A 23,774-nucleotide genomic window follows, 5' to 3' on the forward strand; every position below is an offset into this window, starting at 1 on the left:
TATTTAACATCCATCCATTTCTGACGTCAGGACATGATGTGGAAAACGTCCACTAGGGGTAAATGAGCGCTGTTACCTTCAAGTAGGTTTCGGTTTTGCTCAAGCGTCGTGAACAGGCATGGCGGATGGCGTAAGCGACTGCCTCTGATTCCAAAGGTTGTAAATTCAAATCCAGCGATAGAAAGTTGTTTTTGAGAAGAAAAAAATGAAGCCTATCCCAAACCGTAAGCATCTGCCTCTGATTCCAAAAGTAATTTAGAATCCAGTGATGGAAAGTCGTCTTTGATATATTTTTTTAAGCCTATCCCTAAACTTAACTCTTACCTTAACCATTCGGGGGTAATGCCTAAACTTATCCTTAAACACTTGAAGTTTGCAACAACATCGAAATTTGACATTTGAGAAACATGAATGAATGTCTAAGTCTGATGTGAGACTGTGAGCTAGTTGCCCTATCAAGGTGTGTATCAATTTAACGTTTTTTTTWAAATTATTATTATTTCTAACTGATATGAAAGATACGGTCTTGATTCTTCCAAAACCATACCGCAAACGATGCATGTTAATGTTCAGACCGAGCGTCGGGGATCTAACAAAACTCCACCATACAGAAGACGTCTTCGTCCAATGACTCTTGTGTAATGTAATGGAACTGAGAGTCATTATCAAGGGCTAGATGCTGTCATGATGGAATAAGTCCCCTAGCTCCAGTGCCTTCAGAAAGTCTTCACACCCCTTGACTTTTTCCACAGCCTGTTACAGCCGATTACACTTACATTTCTGGTCACTAGCCTACCCCCATAATGTCAAAGTGGAATTATGTTTTTCAAAATGTTTACAAATTAATAAAAAATGAAAAGCTGAAATGTTTTGAGTCAATAAGTATTCAACCCCTTTGTTACGACAAGCATAAATAAGTTCACYAGTAAAAATGTGCTAAACAAGTTGCATGGACTAATAATAGTGTTTTTTTAATGGCTACTTAATCTCTGTACTCCACACATACAATTATCTGTACGGTCACTCAGTCGAGCAGTGAACTTCAAACACAGATTCCACCACAAAGACCAGGGTGGTTTTCCAATGCCTCGCAAAGAAGGGCACTTATTGGTAGATGGGTAAAAAAGCAGACATTGAATATCCCTTTGAGCATGGTGAAGTTATTAATTACACTTTGGATGGTGTATCAACACACCCAATCACTGCAAAGATACAGGCGTCATTCCTAACTCCAGAGAGTTAGGAAAATCTATGGAAAGACCTGAAAATGGTTGTCTACCATTGATCAGCAACCATTGCAAATGTTGCACAATCCAGGTGTGGAAAGCTCTTAGAAACATTTCCAAAAAGACTCAATGGTCAATGGTGATTCTAACATGTATTGACTCAGGGGGTTGAATACTTATCGAATCAAGATATATTAGTATTTTAATTTTCATTAATATTTTACAAATGACATTAGAGTATTTTGTGTACATCATTGACAAAGAAATGACAATTAAATCTATTTTAATCTCACATTGCAATACAACAAAATGTGGAAGAAGTCAAGGGGGTGTGAATCTTTTCTGAAGGAACTAAGCTACACAAAAAAATGATTTTTAGCCACAATAGTGGAATTTGCTATTCGCCTTAGCAATTGTTAGTGAGATGAGATGTGGGGCCATAATATAAATAACAGTTTAGCTAGCTATAAATGTACAGTGGGGCAAAAAAGTATTTAGTCAGCCACCAATTGTGCAAGTTCTCCCACTTAAAAAGATGAGAGGCCTGTAATTTTCATCATAGGTACACTTCAACTATGACAGACAAAATGAGGGAAAAAAAATCCAGAAAATCACATTGTAGGATTTTTAATGAATTTATTTGCAAATTATGGTGGAAAATAAGTATTTGGTCAATAACAAAAGTTTCTCAATACTTTTTATATATCCTTGTTGGCCAATACAGAGGTCAAACGTTTCTGTAAGTCTTCACAAGGTTTTCACACACTGTGCTGGTATTTTGTCCCATTCCTCCATGCAATCTTCCTCTAGAGCAGTGATGTTTTGGGGCTGTTGCTGGGCAACACGGACTTTTCAACTCCCTCCAAAGTATTTTCTTATGGGTTGAGATCTGGAGGACTGGCTAGGGCCACTCCAGGACCTTGAAATGCTTCTTACGAAGCCACTCCTTTCGTTGCCCGGGCGTATGTGTTGGATCATTGTTCATGCTGAAAGACCCAGCCAGTTTCATCTTCAATCCCTGCTGATGGAAGGAGGTTTTCACTCAAATCTCACAATTACACGGCCCATTCATTCTTTCCTTACACGGATCAGTCGTCCTGGTCCCTTTGCAGAAAACAGCCCCAAGCATGATGTTCCACCCCCCATGCTTCACATAGGTATTGTTTCTTTGGATGCAACTCAGCATTCTTTGTCCTCCAAACACGACGATTGAGGTTTTTACCAAAAAAGTTATATTTTGTTCATCTGACCATATGACATTCTCCCAACTTCTTCTGGATCATCCAAATCTGTCTAGCAAACTTCAGACGGCCTGGACATGTACTGGCTTAAGCAGGGGGACACGTCTGGCACTGCAGATTTGAGTCCCTGGCGCAGTAGTGTGTTACTGATGTAGGCTTTGTTACTTTGTCCCAGTCTCTGCAGGTCATTCACTAGGTCCCCCGTTGTGTTCTGGGATTTTTGCTCCCGTTCTGTGATCATTTTGACCCCACGAGGTGAATCTTTGCGTGGAGCCCCAGATCGAGAGAATTATCAGTGGTCTGTCTTCCATTCCTAATAAATTGCTCCCACAGTTGATTTCTTCAAACCAAGCTGCTACCTTATGCAGATTCAGTCTTCCCAGCCTGCGTGCAGGTCTACAATTTTGTTCTTGTGTCCTTTTGAAGCTCTTTGTCGTTTGGCCATATGGTTTGGAGTGTGACTTTTGAGGTTGTGGACAGGTGTCTTTTACTACTATAAACAAGTTCAAAACGGTGCCATTTAATACAGGTAACGATGGAGGACAGGGAGCCTCTTAAAGAAGAATTTACAGGTCTGTGAGCCAGAATCTTTGCTTGTTGTAGGTGACCAAATACTTATTTTCCACCATAATTTGCAAATAAATTCATAAAAAATCCTACAATGTGATTTTCTGGATTTTTTCCCCTCATTTTGTCTGTCATAGTTGAAGTGTACCTATGATGAAAATTACAGGCCTCTCTTATCTTTTTAAGTGGGAGAACTTGCACAATTGGTGGCTGACTAAATACTTTTTTGCCCCACTGTATATGGATACCATGTAATTTGTCGTAGCCATACTTTTAATCAGCTCTACTGTTGTCATTTACAGACATGAATGTGATGMAGACAAACTGATACATGAATCCTAAATACAGGTACCATTTGTCTTTAATCTTTACATTGCATGATACTAGGCAGTAGGCCTGGACCAGTGGGAGGTCAGGGGTAAGGGCTCGCTCTCTTTCACACTCACTACCTCTATCCGTCTCTCACCAGGTGCCACAGAGACAGAATTGTCCAAGGACCTCCAGAGCCTTCTGACTAAAGACCTGCGATGTCTCCAGAGCACAGAGAAGTAAGCTACACTCATAATYGTATACTTGAAGCATCATTTAGACCTCCTTCAATATGGCAGTCTGCCTGTGTGACAACATAGCACATTATCCAGGGCCACTAGTGGGATTGGATTTATTGTACTCACTCCAACTCATGCTCTCTCCTCTCTCTAAAAGTCTCCCAGACTTTCATCAAAACTAACATGTGTCCATCCCTCCATCACCTGATGAGTCTGCTGGGCTGTGGAACTCTAGAGAAGCACATAAAAAAATCTGCCACCCTGTTGTCAGCTATCTGCAGACAGTTCTCTGTGTAAGGATGTAACAATCAAGGCTTTCAAAGGCCACATTTTGGGAATGACCAAATGCAATAAAGTTTTGTATAAACAACAAAAAAAATGTATTGTTAAGATTACAAAACAATAACTTTTTCATAGCATGTTGGTCTTCACACTAACTTTTACTAACTTCTGCGGTAACTTAAACATCAAGACATCACTTAGACACTTAGTAAATGCAAGTTTCATGTCCAGGGTGAATACATTTTTAATCATGTACATCGCGCATCATACTGGTGTGTCATCTAAAATATACACTGAGTATACCAAACATTAGGAACACCTTCCTAATATTGAGTTGCAACCCCCCTTTTGCCCTCAGAAGAGACACAATTAATTTGATCATGGACTCTACAAGGGGTTGAAAGCGTTCCACAGGGATGCTGGCCCATGTGTACTTTAATACTGAGTGTGAAAAACCCAGCAGCGTTGCAGTTCTTCCAACCGGTGCGCCTGGCACATACTGCCATACCCCATTCAAAGGCACTTTTGTTTTGCCCATTCATCCTCTGAATGGCACCGATACACAATCCATGTCTCAATTTTCTCATGGCTTAAAAATCCTTCTTTAACCAGTCTCCACCCGTTTATCTGGGGCGGCAGGGTAGCCTAGTGGTTAGAGCGTTGGGCTAGTAACCGAAAGGTTGCACGTTTGAATCCTCTGAGCTGACAAGGTACAAATCTGTTGTTCTGCCCCTGAACAAGGCAGTTAACCTACTAGGCTGTCATTGAAAATAAGAATTTGTTCTTAACCTCTCTGCGCTACGGATCCCGTTACCGGGATCATTTTCCTAAACAACCACTGAATTGCAGGGCGSCAAATATTACTAAAAATATTTATAATCATGCAATCACAAGTGAAATATACCAAAACACGGCTTAGCTTGTTGTTAATCCACCTATCGTGTCATTACTACTTTTATAACAAGAAAACGCCATTTGGGTTGCGCGTTATGTTCAGAAAACCACAGCCTCGTTCCGGTCCTGAAAGGCAGAAGAAAATTCCCAAAAGTATCAGATTCAAAAATATTACAAAAAATATTTATAATCATGCAATCACAAGTGAAATATACCAAAACACAGTTTAGCTTGTTGTTAATCCACCTATCGTGTCAGATTTTGAAAATATGCTTTACAGTGAAAGCAATCCACTTTGTAGTGTTATCAATCAATCTAGGATATAGCTAGCCCCAAATTAGCTGTGTCATCGAAGTCAGAAAGCATTGAAAATAATGTTCTTACCTTCGATAAGTACGGTCGATTTATGCCTCCACTCCCAGTTACACATAAAATTTTATTTTGTTCGTAAAATTATACTATAAACAAAAAAAACGCCATGTGGTTGCGCTTATGTCAGAAAACTAAGCCTCGTTCCGTTCGACGCAACATTCCAAACAATATCCGTAATGTTCGTAAAACATGTCAAATGTTTTTATAATCAACCCTCAGGGTTTTTTTAACTCATACATAACGATATTTCAACCGGACCCGTAACCTATTCGAATAAAGAGAGAAGAAAATGGATAGGCACCCCTCTGCACGCAGAAACTAATCAAAGAACCACGACTATTTTGAAAAAATCTTGCTAATTTTTCAAAATTAAAGCCTGTGAAACTATGTTCTACACTGTCACAGCCGAGTAATGCCATTGGAAAAAGGAATCTGGTCTCATACTCCCTTTATAATGAAGAAACTTACGGAATTGAAACCACAATTTTTAAGGACCTGAAAACTTACGCTGTTTACCTTGGGAACGTTATTTTTTATTTAAAGATCTGACCCCTAGCGTTTTTTAAATAACGTTCCCAAGGTAAACTGACTATTTCTCAGGTCCAGATCGTAGAATATGCATATAATTTACAGATTAGGATAGAAAACACTCCAAAGTTTCCAAAACTGTCAAAATATTGTCTGTGAGTATAACAGTTTTATAACCAGGGTCTGTAGTGACGCCTCTAGCACTGAGATGCAGTGCCTTAGACTGCTGCGCACTCGGGAGGTGTTCTTAATGTTTTGTAAACTCAGTGTATATTCCATACAAGATTTAAGAATGGGACAAGAAGACAAAATGAATATAAGTCAGTAATTGTGTCTGTAACAGTTTGTATGAATTTGAGTGGTTTTATATATATTTTTATGTATTTGTATATTATTAGGATGTTGCGAAAGCATGAGCTACTCTTCCTGGGGTCCACACAAAACATGAATCATGACATAATACAGAACATTAATAGACAAGAACAGCTCAAGGACAGAACTACATCAATCTAAAGGCACATGTAGCCTACATATCAATACATACACACAAACTATCTAGGTCAAATAGGGGAGAAGCATTGAGCCGTGAGGTGTTGACAATGGTTGCGAGACAGAGACTGTTGCTGTACTCCCAGGTAAGGCCTGTAACGGCAGCCTTACGGCAGCGTAGCCAGTGCTCAACATGTTTAATAAAATGATAAACAGTGAACACTTAACACGATACAAAATAACATGTGGCAAACCGATACAGCCCTATCTGGTGCAGAGAAAACACAAAGACAGGAAACAACCACCCACAAACCCCAACACAAAACAAGCCACCTAWATATGATTCCCAATCAGAGACAACACAAAACACCTGCCTCTGATTGAGAACTATATTAGGCCAAACATAGAAACAGACAAACTAGACACACAACATAGAATGCCCACCCAGCTCACGTCCTGACCAATACTAAAACAAGCAAAACACACAAGAACTATGGTCAGAACGTGACAAGGCCCTTGCTTCTGGTACCATTGAAGGCCACAGTATTCAGTCAGGCAGCTTGAAGGTGTGTCACCATCCAGGCCCATGTGACAGCATGCAGTGTCCTGATAGGGAGATGACAAAATGCATGATGTACCTTTCATCACCAAAGCCAAGTTAGCATTTACTGAAAGTTGCTGAACAATTCAACCCTTTTGTTAGTGTCATTGATATATGGAAATTCACATACACTATTCAGTTAATAAGCATTGATGAATATCTCTAGGGCAGGCAACCCTGGTTCTGGAGTGTTCATGTTTTTGAGTTAACTGACCTGGAAGGCCAGGGGCCTCATTTATAACCGTTGTGTATATTTCACACTAAATATCTGTGTGTGCCATTTCTGAAAATATTCACATACGCATGTTTCCTGTTATAAATCAGACCAGTCATCAAACTGTGCATGCATGCATGAATGAGTATTATAACTCCGCCTGGAAAACACCCATCATTCACCTTTTATGGTGATTATAATGCCATTTATTTGTTGTATAATTTGGAACTATTGGCATTAGGCCACGGCATYCAAAAGACGAATTGTTGTTCAATATTTAGTTTACTGTATCAATAGATTATTGGGTTTCTATGTCCTTGGTATAAACTCTGAGATTAAATAGGCAATGATGTCGCGCTCCTATCGCACAGCAATAGTACTCATGTAACCTAAGCCTACCCATACTGTCAAATATTTTACATAAGCTACTGGTTTATTCACTGTGTTGGCAGGATGTTTTAATCTTGAGCAGTAATTTATGCTGTATCTGGAAAAGGACTGTGTCAATTTCTGAAAGCGAAAACAATGGCAAATTGTTGTGGACCAGTCAGCAGAATGATTGAATTCAACAATGCTTTGCATCAACTTTTCCCCCCAACCTAAATATGCCCATAAATTCTGAAACGTTGTCTAAGACAGGCTACAAAAAAAATGAAATTAGAGTACTTACAGTAGCTTACTAAAGCCAACTTCAATGCAAAATATAAATAGTTCACCTGTTAAATTCGACTGTATACCGTATTATAATCTGCGCTACCTATGATATTGCAAAACTTGAAATACATAACCCATCTATTTACTYGGCTACTATACAGTAGTCCAAATAATGAGAGATGCGCATGATCATTTGTTGTATGGCTCCTTAGGGAATATGAATCCATCATGGCCAGAAAAGTTGAGGAATGTATTCTGCAATGGTTATGAAAATAAAATAAATAGGAAAGAGATTGCTGTCTAATTATTTTAGATTCTAATAATAAAACAGATTTTACTTCTCACTAATGGCAAATGGCTGCATTCTTGTTAATAGGTTCCTATTTTTWGTGAATTAGCTTTTCATCATATTTGCACAAAATACTTACTTGCCAGCTTGCAATATAACATTTAAATCACTAACAGATGTGCGTATGCATGGTCTAATGTTTGCGGGGAGGTGAGCATATTCTCACGTCAAGTAAAATGTTTATAAATACCAACTTCTGCGTGAAAACTGCTGCACGCACATTTTGGGGTATATTTTATACATACGCACGGTATATACAGTGGGGAGAACAAGTATTTGATACACTGACGATTTTGCAGGTTTTCCTACTTACAAAGCATGTAGAGGTCTGTAATTTTTATCATAGGTACACTTCAACTGTGAGAGACGGAATCTAAAACAAAAATCCAGAAAATCACATTGTATGATTTTTAAMTAATTAATTTGCATTTTATTGCATGACATAAGTATTTGATACATCAGAAAAGCAGAACTGAATATTTGGTACAGAAACCTTAGTTTGCAATTACAGAGATCATACGTTTCCTGTAGTTCTTGACCAGGTTTGCACACACTGCAGCAGGGATTTTGGCCCACTCCTCCATACAGACCTTCTCCAGATCCTTCAGGTTTCGGGGCTGTCGCTGGGCAATACGGACTTTCGGCTCCCTCCAAAGATTTTCTATTGGGTTCAGGTCTGGAGACTGGCTAGGCCACTCCAGGACCTTGAGATGCTTCTTACGGAGCCACTCCTTAGTTGCCCTGGCTGTGTGTTTCGGGTCGTTGTCATGCTGGAAGACACAGCCACGACCCATCTTCAATGCTCTTACTGAGGGAAGGAGGTTGTTGGTCAAGATCTCGCGATACATGGCCCCATCCATCCTCCCCTCAATACGGTGCAGTCGTCCTGTCCCCTTTGCAGAAAAGCATCCCCAAAGAATGATGTTTCCACCTCCATGCTTCACGGTTGGGATGGTGTTCTTGGGGTTGTACTCATCCTTCTATTCCTCCAAACACGGCGAGTGGAGTTTAGAGCAAAAAGCTCTATTTTTGTCTCATCAGACCACATGACCTTCTCCCATTCCTCCTCTGGATCATCCAGATGGTCATTGGCAAACTTCAGACGGGCCTGGACATGCGCTGGCTTGAGCAGGGGGACCTTGCGTGCGCTGCAGGATTTTAATCCATGACGGCGTAGTGTGTTACTAATGGTTTTCTTTGAGACTGTGGTCCCAGCTCTCTTCAGGTCATTGACCAGGTCCTGCCATGTAGTTCTGGGCTGATCCCTCACATTCCTCATGATCATTGATGCCCCACGAGGTGAGATCTTGCATGGAGCCCCAGACCGAGGGTGATTGACCGTCATCTTGAACTTCTTCCATTTTCTAATAATTGTGCCAACAGTTGTTGCCTTCTCACCAAGCTGCTTGGCTATTGTCCTGTAGCCCATCCCAGCCTTGTACAGGTCTACAATTTATCCCTGATGTCCTTACACAGCTCTCTGGTCTTGGCCATTGTGGAGAGGTTGGAGTCTGTTTGATTGAGTGTGCGGACAGGTGTCTTTTATACAGGTAACGAGTTCAAACAGGTGCAGTTAATACAGGTAATGAGTGGAGAACAGGAGGGCTTCTTAAAGAAAAACTAACAGGTCTGTGAGAGCCGGAATTCTTACTGGTTGGTAGGTGATCAAATACTTATGTCATGCAATAAAATGCAAATTAATTACTTAAAAATCATACAATGTGATTTTCTGGATTTTTGTTTTAGATTCCGTCTCTCACAGTTGAAGTGTACCTATGATAAAAATGACAGACCTCTACATGCTTTGTAAGTAGGAAAACCTGCAAAATCGGCAGTGTATCAAATACTTGTTCTCCCCACTGTAAATGAGGCCCAGGTGTGTTGAATTTAGGCAATAAATAACTGAACTGATCAATTAGTTCAGTCAGGGCTGCGCTCGATATATAAAACGTAATTTAACTGAAACGGTTCTGTACTGAATGACCATTTGAAAAGCAGGGAGATGTTGGGTTGTGGGTTCAAAATGCACTGCCGCCCTTTAAATAACTCACTCATTGCTTCAAGCTACACCCCACACACCCACCGAACGGAGCAAAGGTATCTCAAAGTCTGTTCAAGAACGTTTTGTACAAACCGTTCCGCAACAAAGAAAATGTTCAAGCCAACCGAATGGACCCCTGGTGTGGTGCCTAGTTGGAACAAAATCCTGCCGTACTCCAGGAACAGGGATGCGTGGTGAAACGACTGCCGTGCAAGGTATTGGGAAACAGCTTTCGTACAGGGCCCACACTCACAAAGTGTCTCAGAGTAGGGATAGTGATCTAGGATAACCTCCCCCTTGTCAACGTAATTGTATTCCGTGTGAATGCAAAACTGATCCAAAAATCTGTACTACTTTAAGTCACCAATAGATCAATTAACAGGCAGGTGAACAAATTAGTTTGACAAAAAGTGTTCAATAGTCAGTAACTAGGTAGCCTTTAAAATATAGCTAGTTGTTTAGTTTTCTAGAAAACTAGCCACAGTCCACTAAAGTGAACTCTGATGGTGGGAGTAAACTAACGTTAGCTAGCTGTCACGATCGTGTGGAGGAGAGACAGACCAAAACGCAGCATGTGGAAAATAAGCCATCTTCTTTTATTATAACGATGAACATGAAACGAAACACTTATACAAACTATACAAAAACAACAAACGACCGTGAAGCTACCAACGCAAGTGCGCACAGACAAACTACTTACGTTCAACATAGACAATTCCCCACAAACAGCTAAAGCCTATGGTTGCCTTAAATATGGCTCCCAATCAGAGACAACAATAACCAGCTGTCTCTAATTGAGACCCAATTCAGGCAACCATAGACTTTCCTAGATACCTACACTCAACCATAGACACAGCTAGACTACTATACTAAACATAAACCCAACTACTCTAATAAACCCCCTAAACCTTACAACCACCCTAGACACTACAAAAACACATACATTCCCCATGTCACACCCTGACCTAACTAAAATAATTAAGAAAACAAAGAATACTAAGGCCAGGGCGTGACACTAGCTTTCCCCCAGTTTCAAGACAGCTGGTTAGTTAATGGCATTTTCATCAACTTTATCTTCATGAAAAAGCTGGTAATATGGAGAAGCGTCGTTTTCAGCAATGGCCAGGTTTGCCAGGTCAAGCAAAAATTTATAGMCCAATGACCACTCAATAGCCGCCCAAAAGGCCTGAAAACTAGCCCAATAATAGTTTTTTTTCACAGCAAGAGAGGAGTTGCATTTTCTATACAATAAACAATTTTTCCATAACATTACCGAGCCTATTAAGAATGAATATCATAGTGTTTCAAACCGACTCGTAGCCCGTAACAAAAAGGGATACAACGCGGAGATAAAGAAATAACAGAAATATATTTATTAAATAAAGTAACCTATATACAAGTAACAATGGTGTGTGAAGTCAGTAGTGTACGTGAGTGGATGCGTGCATATGGAGACCCCCTCTGTCATACGGTACGTACAATAAGGACAAGCGAACTCTGGGACATCTGTTATTCCAGATAAATATAGTGAACATATTTTTAAACCTTGTAAAGACGGATGGTGGCGGGGGCAAGGGAATGTTCTGAAATAGATACAACAGTTTTGGGAGGACATTCATTTTCAGAATGTTAATACGGCCAATTAAAGATATAGGTAAAGATGACCATCTATCTATCGATTGAGTTATTGAATCTACGACAGGGTCATAGTTAGTTGAGACTATGCGGTCCATCTCTGCCACAATATGAATGCCGAGATATGTAAAGCATTCTGTTGCATTAAAAAAAGAAGTAAGAGGTGTAGGTCTATGTCTTTCCTCCTCCTTTTGCATCATAATTGAGGATTTTGCAATATTTATTTTGTATCCCGAGAACACCCCAAACTCTTTGATTAGGTCCAGAAGTGCGGGTATGGAATTGCACAAGTCTGTAAGAAACAAAATTACATTGTCTGCATAAAGGGCAATTCGATGTTCCATGTGATCTATTCTGATACCTGAAATATTGGGGTGGGACCTAACAGCTATGGCTAGAGGCTCAATGGCTAGAATAAACAGGAGAGGAGAAAGAGGGCAGCCCTGCTTAAAACCCCTGCAGATGTTAAAAGGTTTAGATACCATATTAGTAGTAAGGATCTCTGCAGTGGGATTTGTAGATAGTATCTTTATCCATTTACAAAAGCCCTCACCACAACCAAAACGAGTTAACACTTCAAAAAGGTAGAGCTACTCAACCATGTTGAAGACCTTCTCTGTGTCCAACGACAGGATCGCAGTGTCTGACGACCCAATTCTTGCATGTAGAACATTTAGCATTCTCCTAACATTATGAAATCCTTGACAACCTTGAATAAAGCAATTTTGGTCTTTACCCACCACATCCGGGAGAAAACTCTCCAACCTGCTTTACAAAGAACCTTAGTGTCAGAATTCAAAAGTGAAATTGCACGATAGGAATCGCATTTGGTAAGCAGCTTTCCAGGTTTTAGGAGCAGAGTGATCAGAGCTCCTCTCAAAGAAGGGGGCAGGAGACCATTTTCGTAAGATTCCAAATACATCTCCGGGAGGGGAGTGCACAGTTTGTTCTTCTTCAGGCTAGGGTCTATTTTTCTCCACTTCCTGTCTGACTGATGTGCCCAAAATAAACTGCCTCATACTCAGGCCCAGAAGCCAGGATAAGCATATAATTGGTACCATTGGATAGAAAACACTTTGAAGGTTGTAGAAATTTTAAAATAATTATGAGACTATAACACAATTGATATGGTAGGAGAAAATCCAAAGACAAACCGACTGGATTTTTTTTTTGAGAGTCCATGGTCTTACAATGGAAAGCTATGGGGCAAATGCAATTCTAGCTCCCAGATTGCAATTCCTATGGCTTCCACTAGATGTCAACAGTCCTTGTTCAAGGTTTCAGGCTTGTTTCTTACCAAATAAGGAAGAATTTTGAGTTTTGGTACTGGGAGTCAGAGTTGGAAATCAGTCTGTGCCCGTGCGACGAAGAGGACACGCACCTGCTAYTTTTACTTTCCTATTGAACATACTTCTTTCGTATGAAATAATATAGTTMAATTACATTTTAGGGTACTTGAGGATTAAATCAAATTGTATTTTGACTTGTTTTATTAAAGTTTACCGGTAGCTTTTTGGATTCCTTTCTCTGCATGTTGAACGAGTGGATTACTCAAATCGATGGCGCCAACTAAACAGACTTTTTGGGATATAAAGAAGGATTTTACCTAACAAAACAAACATGCATGTTGTAGCTGGGACCCTTTGGATTGCAAATCAGAGGAAGATTTTCAAAAAGTAAGTGAATATTTAATCGCTATTTGTGATTTTATGAAGCCTGTGCTGGTTGAAAAATATTTTGATGTGGGGCGCCGTCCTCAAACTTTCGCTGTAAAGCCTATTGTAAATCGGACAATGCAGTTAGATTAACAAGAATTACAGTTTTTAACTGATATAAGACACTTGTATGTACATAGATGTTTAATATCCATAATTTTTACGATTATTTATTTTGAATTGCTCGCCCTTCAATTTCACCGGAAGTTGTCAACAGGTGTCCCACTGGCGGGATGCCTAGCCCTAAGAAGTAAATGTCAGTGGGCAGCCCATCTGGGCCAGATGACCTCCCCGCCCTCATACTATCAATTGCATTGGACATTTCCTCCACAGTCAGCTCAGCGTGAAGAATATCCTGAGATTCATCTGAAATATTGGGAAACTCCAATCTATCTAAAAAGCTAGCCTGGGTGTCAGTTTCAGGAGGATAGACCTAGGTTCCTAGGTTCCTCTCTAGGTTCCTCTTCCTAGGTTTTGGCCTTTCTAGGMTTTTTTTCCTAGCCACCGTGCTTCTACACCTGCATTGCTTGCTGTTTGGGGTTTTAGGCTGGGTTTCTATACAGCACTTTGAGATATCAGCTGATGTAAGAAGGGCTAAATAAATACATTTGATTTGATTAGAAATACATTCTAATAAAAAGTATATCACATAAGAATATTATGTTATCTTAATTACTTATGTTACCCAACTAATTCTGATTCATCCACCACACAAGTCAATCAGAAAAACAAATCATTACTCTTGAGTCAGTAAATASAAGCTTTCCAGGCTTTGTCGCAGTCGGCCACAACCYGGAGACCCATGGGGCGGTGCACAATTGGCCCAGCATCGTCCGGGCTAGGGGAGGGTTTGTCCGGCCGGGATGTCCTTGTCCCATCGCACTCTACCGACTCCTGTGGCGGGCCGGGCGCATGCACGCTGACACGTCGCCAGGTGTACGGTGTTTTCTCTGACACATTGGTGCAGCTGGCTTCCGGGTTAAGCGGGCATTGTGTCAAGAAGAAGCGAAGGGACAAGACTGTAACTACCAATTGGATACCACGAAATTGGGGAGAAAAATGGATATAAAAAAWTTATTATAATAATAATGAAATAAAAAAAGAGTTGTTGAAAAAAATATGTTTGCGAACTGCACATCACTATTATCAATGAGTCGATAAAAGCCAATTTATGCTTGCTCTGGCAATGCGGTACAGAAGCTCCATACAATTGATGCAATTGTGGCGCCTCTGGGGGCTTGCAGAGGCAAAATCGAGCTCCGTACAGCATCGCCGGGCAACTCCCAAATGTTGTAACAATGTGGAGGGCTCAGTATAGCTCTATATTCCTCCGCATTTACATGATTGGTTGACGCTAGGTGAGGGCGGGAGGTCCTGTATAAACATTCACTTCCTTAACAACTTTTTTCGCAACAGTTCTATGAAGCGCAAGAAGTATAAATGTTCCGACTTCTGCGGAGTAAATGCTGTAGTTTAATGGAATGAAGTGCAGTATAACTGCAGGATGCTGCTAATACTTCGTCCCCCCCAAAAAATACAAAATAAAAATTACTGCAGAAATTTTGCAGTGTAAATGCAGTTGAGAGTGCATCCAAAATATCACATTCATCTGCAGTTAATGCACTTATACTGCAGTTTCAAAACGGCAATCTTTTTTTGTAAGGGGAAATATTTATTGTACWTTGATGACATCATCCATAGATTATGGGTGCTTTGTATATGGTTCTGCGGCTTTTACATCGCTGTTGCGTCTTGATTGGATACAAGTAAGGGCACTCAGGATGTGTGGTGGTGCATTTAAAACTACACCGGTTGAGGCTTTACKAGTAGGTACTGGGGAAATGGCACTATCCTTTAGAAGAGTTAAGCTAACCCTGGCATACTGGACAAGACTGAAGGGTAGTACGGTAGATCATCCTACACTGACAGTATTGGAAGACTAATGGGAATATGAACAATATCAAAAGAGGGGTTTTGGCCCAGAGATTGTAAAAAGGGTATCAGATATTGTGGCAATAGGAAATGTGCCACTGTGGTTTTATACAAAACCACATGGTGATCTTAGCCTGATCGAAGATAATAAACAGTGATGTGAAGAAGATAATGTAGGAACCAATAGTGGATCAACATATTAGTAATCAGTCTTGCTGTGTATACAGGTGGTTCGAAGGGTCCCATTAATATTTTTTTGAACCTTTATTTAACTTGTCAAGTCAGTTAAGAACAAATTCTTATTTTCAATGACAGCCTAGGAACAGTGGYTTAACTGCCTTGTTCAGGGGCAGAATGACAGATTTTTACCTTGTCAGCTCAGGGATTCAATCTTGCAACGGTAACGCGCTAACCACTAGGCTACCTGCCGCCCCAGGGAAGACAGGGGCATGGGAAGACAGGGGTAGGTGTATTTATTCCTGAGTTTGATGTTAATCTATGCAAGAAAATAACAAATTATTTATCTGTATATTCAACAGAAATGGTTGCGATAGTTGTTGGATTGCAATTGATAGAGAAGGTGCAACCAAGAAGAGTAGTAATATGTTCGGACTCTGCATCAGTTTTGTGTAGTTTAAGATCTGGAAAGTCAGAATGTGAGGATTTATGGTTAGAAATAATGATGCTGTTGTTGGAGTTACAAAGAAATTAAAATGCAATTCTGTTGGATTCCGGCTCATACAGGTGTTTATGGAAATGATATAGTAGATACAATAGCAAAAAGAACCATGAAATACAATATTGTGGAAAAATGGGTTAGATTGCTGTCAGAGACAATGGGATGAAAGTAGTAAGGGCATATATTTTTTATAGTACAAGGAAATCTTTACAGGAGATATTGTCATACAATGGGAAAAGAAACGATGAGGATATGTTGTGTAGGATGAGATTAGCACGTACGGGATTGTATTCATCTTTGAAATTGATAGGGAAACATGGTACTGGAATGTGTAATGGTAGAGGAGACAGTTAAACATGTATTATTATTTTGTGAAATGTATGATGTAGAAAGGGTTACGTTGTCTGACAAGGTCAGAGGGGTTGGATGGGAATGGGGAGTGGGTGGTATTTTAGGTAGGGGTGATGGGAGTAGTGAGGTTTGTAGGGAATCATTTTATTAGAATTTCATGGTTAGTTAATTAAGAGAATATAGTGGTATAAATAGGTCGTGACCGGCCTCGCACTCCAGTAAAGTAGGTGGAATATGCACCTGTCAGTTGGTTCCAATACAACTTGAAGAAGAAGAGATTTATACTATAGTCCAGTTGGGGGTGGTAATGCAACATTTTGGATGCCAATCACCGTTAAACCCTACCGAATAAGAAGCTCAGCAGCAAATACATATGTTTAACTAACTAACGTTACCTGTGGCCTCAATGACAGGCAAACATGCTAAGGTTGTCAAGTAAAAAACGATGTATTGGTTCGTCCATGTTCATACGTGACCAGAGTTTTAGAATACAGCAGAGGATGACGTGTGCCTGGAACCAAATATCTGTCTCATCAGGTAACGTTAATGTCAGGCTTTCCACGTTAGTTTTGAGAACATCATCGTTGTGTAACTTAAGGTAGCTAACGTTAAAACTTCTTCGGGATCGGTGTCCTTTCCACTGGACGGTTGAGCTAATGTAGGCTAATGCGATTGGCATGAGGTTGTAAGTAACAAGAAAATTTCCCAGCACATAGACATATCTGATATTGGCTGAAAGCTTAAATTCTTGTTAATCTAACTGCACTGTCCAATTTACAGTAGCTATGACAGTGAAATAATACCATGCTATTGTTTGAGTAGAGTGCACAATTTTGAACATGAAAAGTTTTTAATAAGCAAATTAGGCATTTCTTTTACAGAAATGCACTGGTTTATTGGATCAGTCTAAAACGTTGCACATACACTGATGTCATCTAGTGGTCAAAATCTAAATTGCACCTGGGCTGGAATAATACATTATGGCCTTTCTCTTGCATTTCAAAGATGATGGTACAAAAACAATACAAAAGAACGTTTGGTTTTTTCTTTGTATTATCTTTTACCAGATCTATTGTGTTATATTCTACTACATTCCTTTCACATTTCCATAAACTTCAAAGTGTTTCCTTTCAAATGGTACCAAGCATATGCATATCCTTGCTTCAGGGCCTGAGGTACAGGCAGTTAGATTTGGGTATGTCATTTTAGGTGATTTTTTATTTATTTAAAGGGGCTAATCCTTATTAACTTCTAATTGGTCCCAATCCCGGATCCGGGAGCACCCCCATCAGTAAAAAAGCTGTCTAGCATAGCCTAGCATAGCGTCACAAGTAAATACTAGCATCTAAATATCATTAAATCACAAGTCCAAGACACCAGATGAAAGATACACATCTTGTGAATCCAGCCATAATTTCTGATTTTTWAAATGTTTTACAGGGAAGACACAATATGTAAATCTATTAGCTAACCACGATAGCAAAAGACACAACTTTTTTTCCCCACCATTTTTTCCCTGCATAGGTAGCTATCACAGTTTCGACCAAATAAAGATATAAATAGCCACTAATCAAGAAACAACTTCATCAGATGAGAGTCTGATAACATATTTATTGTATAGCATATGTTTTGTTAGAAAGATTTGCATATTTCAGGTATAAATCTCAGTTCTCCATTGCAGCTGCAATCTGAAATAGTGCCGAAGCAGCCAGAATAATTACAGAGACCAACGTCAAATACCTAAATAGTCATCATAAAACATTTCTGAAAAATACACAGCATACAGCAAATGAAAGACCAACATCTTGTGAATCCAGCCAATATTTCAGATTTGTTAAGTGTTTTACAGCGAAAACACAATATAGCATTATATTAGCTTACCACAATAGCCAGAAACACAAGCAATTTACCAGCAGCAAAGGTTAGCGATCGTAACAATCCAGCAAAAGATATATAATTTTTGACTAACCTTGATATACTTCATCAGATGACAGTCCTGTAACATCATATTACACAATGCATATAGGTTTTGTTCGAAAATGTGCATATTTAGCAGCACAAATCGTGGTTATACAATGTGATTAGTAGCAACATTTCAGGCAATCTTGCCGGCGCCATCTTGGAGAGGCACCTAATCTAATCGATAACTAATCGTAAACTTGACTAAAAAATACAGGTTGGACAGCAAATGAAAGACACATTAGTTCTTAATGCATCCGCTGTGTTAGATTTTTAAAATTAACGTTACTCGACATTCAGCGTGCATTACAGCGAGACCATGCCTAAATCAATGGCGGACTAATAATTTTACATCTTTCCACAGATATACGAATTAACATCATAAATAGCTCTTACTTTTGGATGATCTTCCATCAGAATCTTGGGCAAGTGGTCCTTTGTCCAGAACAATCGTCTTTTGGTTGAAAGATGTCCTCTACTCCTGTAGAAATTAGCTGCTAACGCCGATGTACCGGAGAGGTGCCCAACTCGTGATAACGCCTGACAAAGAAACTCCAGAAAATCGCAATAAACTGCTATAAACTGCTATAAGTCGGTTTAAATTAACTACCTTATGAAGTTTTTAAGACAAAAAACAAATTAAATCGGAGCCGGAGATATAGAACTGCTAAACCGAAAGCTTTTGAAGACGCCATGCCGGTGGCCCTCATGCGTCAGGCGCCTCGTCAAAAAGGTCGGTACTTCCGTTCCAAGAGGTTTTATACTCCCCCAGATGGTGCTATCCGCTCCATTCAAAGTCTCACCGCTTACTGACATCTAGTATGCAGTGCATGTAGCCCCATAGCTTATAAGGGAATTTATAAACCGACCCTGGAACAGAGACCTCAATTTCAGAAATTTCACTTCTTGACAGGAAGTGWGCTGRAGAATGAGTTCTGTTTCACTCAGAGAAATAATTCAAACGGTTTTAGAAACTAGAGAGTGTTTTCTATCCAATAGTAATAKTAATATGCATATTGTACGAGCAAGAATTGAGTACGAGGCAGTTTAATCTGGGAACGAAAAATCTACAAAGTGTAAACAGCACCCCCTATTGAGAAAAGGTTTTAACTAACTAACAACGTTACTTGCCACTCGTAGCTGCCAAATAGATGTTCGAAAACAAAATGGTTAGTCCGAATGCCTTTGGAAATGTGAAATTTGACACAACATATCCACAGGAAAGTAAAGATTTTTCAAAATGCATGTCAGGAGATGCAGGTTCAGTCTGGCACATGCGGACACGATTTAATAACGTATTGTTTTCGTTCTCATTTTCAGCACCTGGCTAACTCTCGCTGTCTCAGAACCCAGTCCGCGCCAAATTACACATCTAAGACGGTTGTCGTCCCGTTGACTGCCCTATGTTCATCAGAGGTAGCTGAACCAGCATATTACAGGAGACATTGAATATGGATATTCTCATTTTTGTTGTGTGGAGGGGGAGCAGCAAGGTGTAGAACCTTGGGCCATGTTAATCAACAGGTCCTGGAAAGCCACAGGGCCTGGTGTGTAGGCTTTTGTTCCTACCCAGCACTAACAGATGATTCAAATAACTAATTTTCAACACCTTGATTAGTTGAAGGTACTGGGTGGGAACAAAATCCTGCACTTACACTTAACAATCCAGTACCAGGGTTACCAGTCCAAGCGCAGCTCATATCAAATTGACCTCTCTGCTTTTTTACGCTCATTCTGGCCATAAACCCATGTGTTTATCTTCTCTCCAGTGAGATCAGTGGAGGCAGCCTATGAGAAGCTGGCAGATGAGACTCTGCATGCGTTGTCTGACTACTTTGAGGATCTGATGGATGGACCACTAGCAGGGCCTGAGTTTGATGTTCTCTTCTCTGTAAGTGTTAGGTTCTTATTTTTCAGAGTAAATAACTCACGGACACTAGAGAAGTTTAACCAAGTTTAATTCTTCCCAACTGGTCGTTACAGCTGTAATTTAGACAAATTCAGACATTTTCCCATCATCACAAGTATATATACTCCACTTTAGACACCCCTCCTTCTCTCCAATACTTACATCCTATGGTTCGACAGGAAGAGGGTAACAGGATAATAAACCATTATTTCTCCCATCAGGGGATCTGACCTGACCTTCTGACCTCAACACCTCCTTCGCCTAATCCACAGATGTCCTCTCGTATCACCTATCGCACTCCTGTGACTCCCGCCCGTCCACCCAGCATATTCCACAGCCACTAAGTCTTACTACAGAGAACCATTAACTTCTCACTCCTTTATATACAATGTGTCTGATCTATCATGTCTTTAATATCTCAATGTTTAAAGTTGACCCCGAATCCAACACATGAAACGTTGTCTTCTCTGTAAGTAGGCTACTGATTGTATTCTGATTGTAAGTCAACCTGGATAAGTGTCTACTAAATTATGGAAATGGCCAGAGTATGAAGTACAGGGACTTCTCTATAAGTACAGGGAGATACTGTACATACCAATTGCTCTCCTTTTGGGATATTCTTATCTTATCTATCCTTATTCTGTCCACTAGGGGTAGCTGTTTAATTACATATCATTCCGTTGGAAGTTTGTCATTCCTTATTTGCATCAAAACACTTTCTTTATGCTAGTGTCCCAGAGCACAAATGTAAAAACTATTCTTGGCATTTTATTATATTGGTGAGAAGTAACGATGTTGCAAATATAGTCCTCTTTTCTGTTATTTTTTAATCCTTTCTTGTCACCCTTCATCAGAGCAGACTACTTGTGAATGTTGAGTTGTATCCTATGTACCTATTAGGGATCCTTGAGTCATTAGAGCTGTAGGATTGTGCTGTTGCTGTAATGTGCAGGGCCAATTACTTCCAGAGTGCAAAGGTCACAGGAGGAAATAATGATTGTAGTGTCTTCTAATCACTGACGCACAGGGCACTAAACACCACGTCAATACACTGATGGCACTCTGTGTGTGTGTATCCATGAGATTAAATTGGTCTAACATGACGCTAAAAAGTGTTTCATGGTAATAATGATCTGACCTCTTGACCTGGGTCTGTGCTGTATTGAACAGCCAGAGGATCTATTGATGCCCAGAGACCTGACTGACTTACCAGCCCACTACTGCTTGTGTGTGTGTGTGTGTGTGTGTGTGTGTGTGTGTGTGTGTGTGTGTGTGTGTGTGTGTGTGTGTGTGTGTGTGTTGTGTGTGTGTGTGTGTGTGTGTGTGTGTGTGTGTGTGTGTGTGTGTGTGTGTGTGTGTGTGTGTGTGTGTGTGTGTGTGTGTGTGTGTGTTTTGTTGTGTGTTGTGTGTGTGTGTGTGTGTGTGTGTGTGTGTGTGTATGTATGCACCCCTGTGAGATATTTTTTTGTGGAACAACTGTCAGAAGGTCACTTCTGGTGACTTTTTAAGAGGACATTCTACTCCAAAATGAATTAAAAAATAATTATGTTGACACCATCTGAAATATAATTTTCCCTTTAAAAGTATTAGAACCTTGAGCCCAACTGATGCAGCATAGCGGCTTTAAATGAATAGGCTGAAGCATCGGGTTGCCCATCTGCATTAACCTCATTGGAAAACTCCAAATGACTATGAATGCATTGAATTCTACAAATAGACGTAACTTGACACTCCAGAGGGGTAAAATACAAAGCAGGATCAACACGTTAGCCAGCTAACTTTGATAAACAACCAGAAATAATGATTGATTTTCTGGTTCATTAACAAAGCTGAACTTAGATATGTGTTTTTGGTTATTGAGTCAATTAGACCCTTCCCATTTCATGTTTATCTTCTTAAAAAATACATAGTTATTTCAGAATATTCAGGTAAATTAGCTGGCTAAGTCATTGATCTTGCTTTGTAGTATACCCCTCTGTTTTTTTCTGGATCAAATGGGGCTTAGGTGGTGGGCGTGGTCTCCGACAGAATATTGCTGTTTGTTTTAAAGCCACTTTTATGCAATTCTAGTAGGTCTGACCCCATTTAGTAAATTGAGTTTTAATCCAGCTGTGACAAATAAGCTATATAAAAAATTGTTATGGCACACGTCTGTCTGGACTAAACCATTGCGGAGGCCACAGGGATGGCACACCAGTGTCACATTTATCCTACCATTTTTATTTAACCAGGTAAGTTGACTGAGAACACCTTCTCATTTACAGCAACAACCTGGGGAATAGTTACAGTGGAGAGGGGATGAATGAGCCAATTGTAAGCTGGGGATGATTAGGTGCCCATGACGGTATGAAGGCCAGCATGGGAATTTTGCCAGGACACAAAGATTAACACCCCTACTCTTACAATAAGTGCCATGGGATCTTTAGTGACCACAGAGAGTCAGGACACCGTTTAACATCCAATCCAAAAGACAGCACCCTACACAGGGCAATGTCCCCAAACACTGCCCCAGGGAATTAGGATATTCATATTAGACCAGAGGAAAGGGTGCCACCTACAGCACCACTTCCAGCAGCATCTGGTCTCCCATCCAGGGACTGACCAGGATCAACCCTGCTTAGCTTTAGAAGCAAGCCAGCAGTGGGATGCAGGGTGATATGCTGCTGGCAATTCATTATTTCTCATAATTTGTAATCTACAATGTTTGTTTGGTTATGGTCATTTCTGTTAATGCATTCAATATTATTATTATTACAGTCTAACCGTTGTCATTGTAGGAGTGGACACGTTGTTTGCGGAGCGCACAACCTCGGCTACCCTTGTGAGAAACAAAGTTTTGGTTTATTTCATTACATTTACGAGTTGTCAATTTATGAATTGTCTTTGTTTGGAGCCTCCTGTCATACTTGAGTAAGGACACAAACCTGATTATGCATAGAAGTAGGCCTATGCTACCTGGCCTGCATGCAAATGTAGGCCCATAAATGTATCAATTTGGGGTTCTGATTGTCTCACCATCACTGTGGAGCTTCTCACCAAAGAAATGTTTTCTTTGCCTCAAACAGCAAGTAAATTAAGTCTGTTTTTACATCCAATAGTTCCTTATTAAAGCCTATTTGAAAAATCATTCTAGCTTTCTAGCTTTCTCCCTTTCGATAACCACTCAGCATGAAAGAGGAAAAAAATGTCATGCTCTGATCCGGTGGGGAAACGTCATGAAATAGGCCTACCTGATTACTTCTTATCCCTTGCGGAAATAGTCTACAGCTGTGTCTGTCTGTCTGGAACTCACAGGTGCAGGTGCCGGAAACTCTGAGGGCCCAGAATATTGTATGCAATGTTGCAAGTTTGCTAGCATGCGTTTTGGGCTGGACCAAGTTAACAGTTGATACAACTTGCTAAGTGGATGGGTCTCTACAGTAAGTGTAAATGGTACAGCCAAATGGTTACTTGCATAGTAGCAATATCAGAAATAGATTGTGTCAATATAAATAAAATATACAGTATGTACAAGAACAATATCAATAAAAATGTCAGTGATAGATGAGGTAGTTATATGCATACAATCAGGGGTAAAGTGACTGATCA

The 23,774-nt window shown here is 40.0% G+C and overlaps 1 non-coding gene across 2 annotated transcripts; it reads left to right on the forward strand.

The window, feature by feature from the left end:
- Positions 1-117: 117 nt before the first annotated feature.
- LOC111974382 (uncharacterized) lies at positions 118-19,710 on the forward strand. Of its 2 annotated transcripts, none has more exons than XR_011481039.1 (4): positions 118-224; positions 3,337-3,382; positions 3,504-3,582; positions 19,598-19,710. It is a non-coding gene; the product is annotated as an uncharacterized protein (transcript). The 2 variants fall into 2 exon arrangements; XR_011481040.1 differs by lacking the exon at positions 19,598-19,710 and adding an exon at positions 3,740-3,889.
- The last annotated feature ends 4,064 nt before the right edge of the window (positions 19,711-23,774 follow it).

Source organism: Salvelinus sp. IW2-2015, linkage group LG15, assembly GCF_002910315.2.
Source record: "Salvelinus sp. IW2-2015 linkage group LG15, ASM291031v2, whole genome shotgun sequence".
NCBI classification, from domain to species: Eukaryota; Metazoa; Chordata; class Actinopteri; order Salmoniformes; family Salmonidae; genus Salvelinus; species Salvelinus sp. IW2-2015.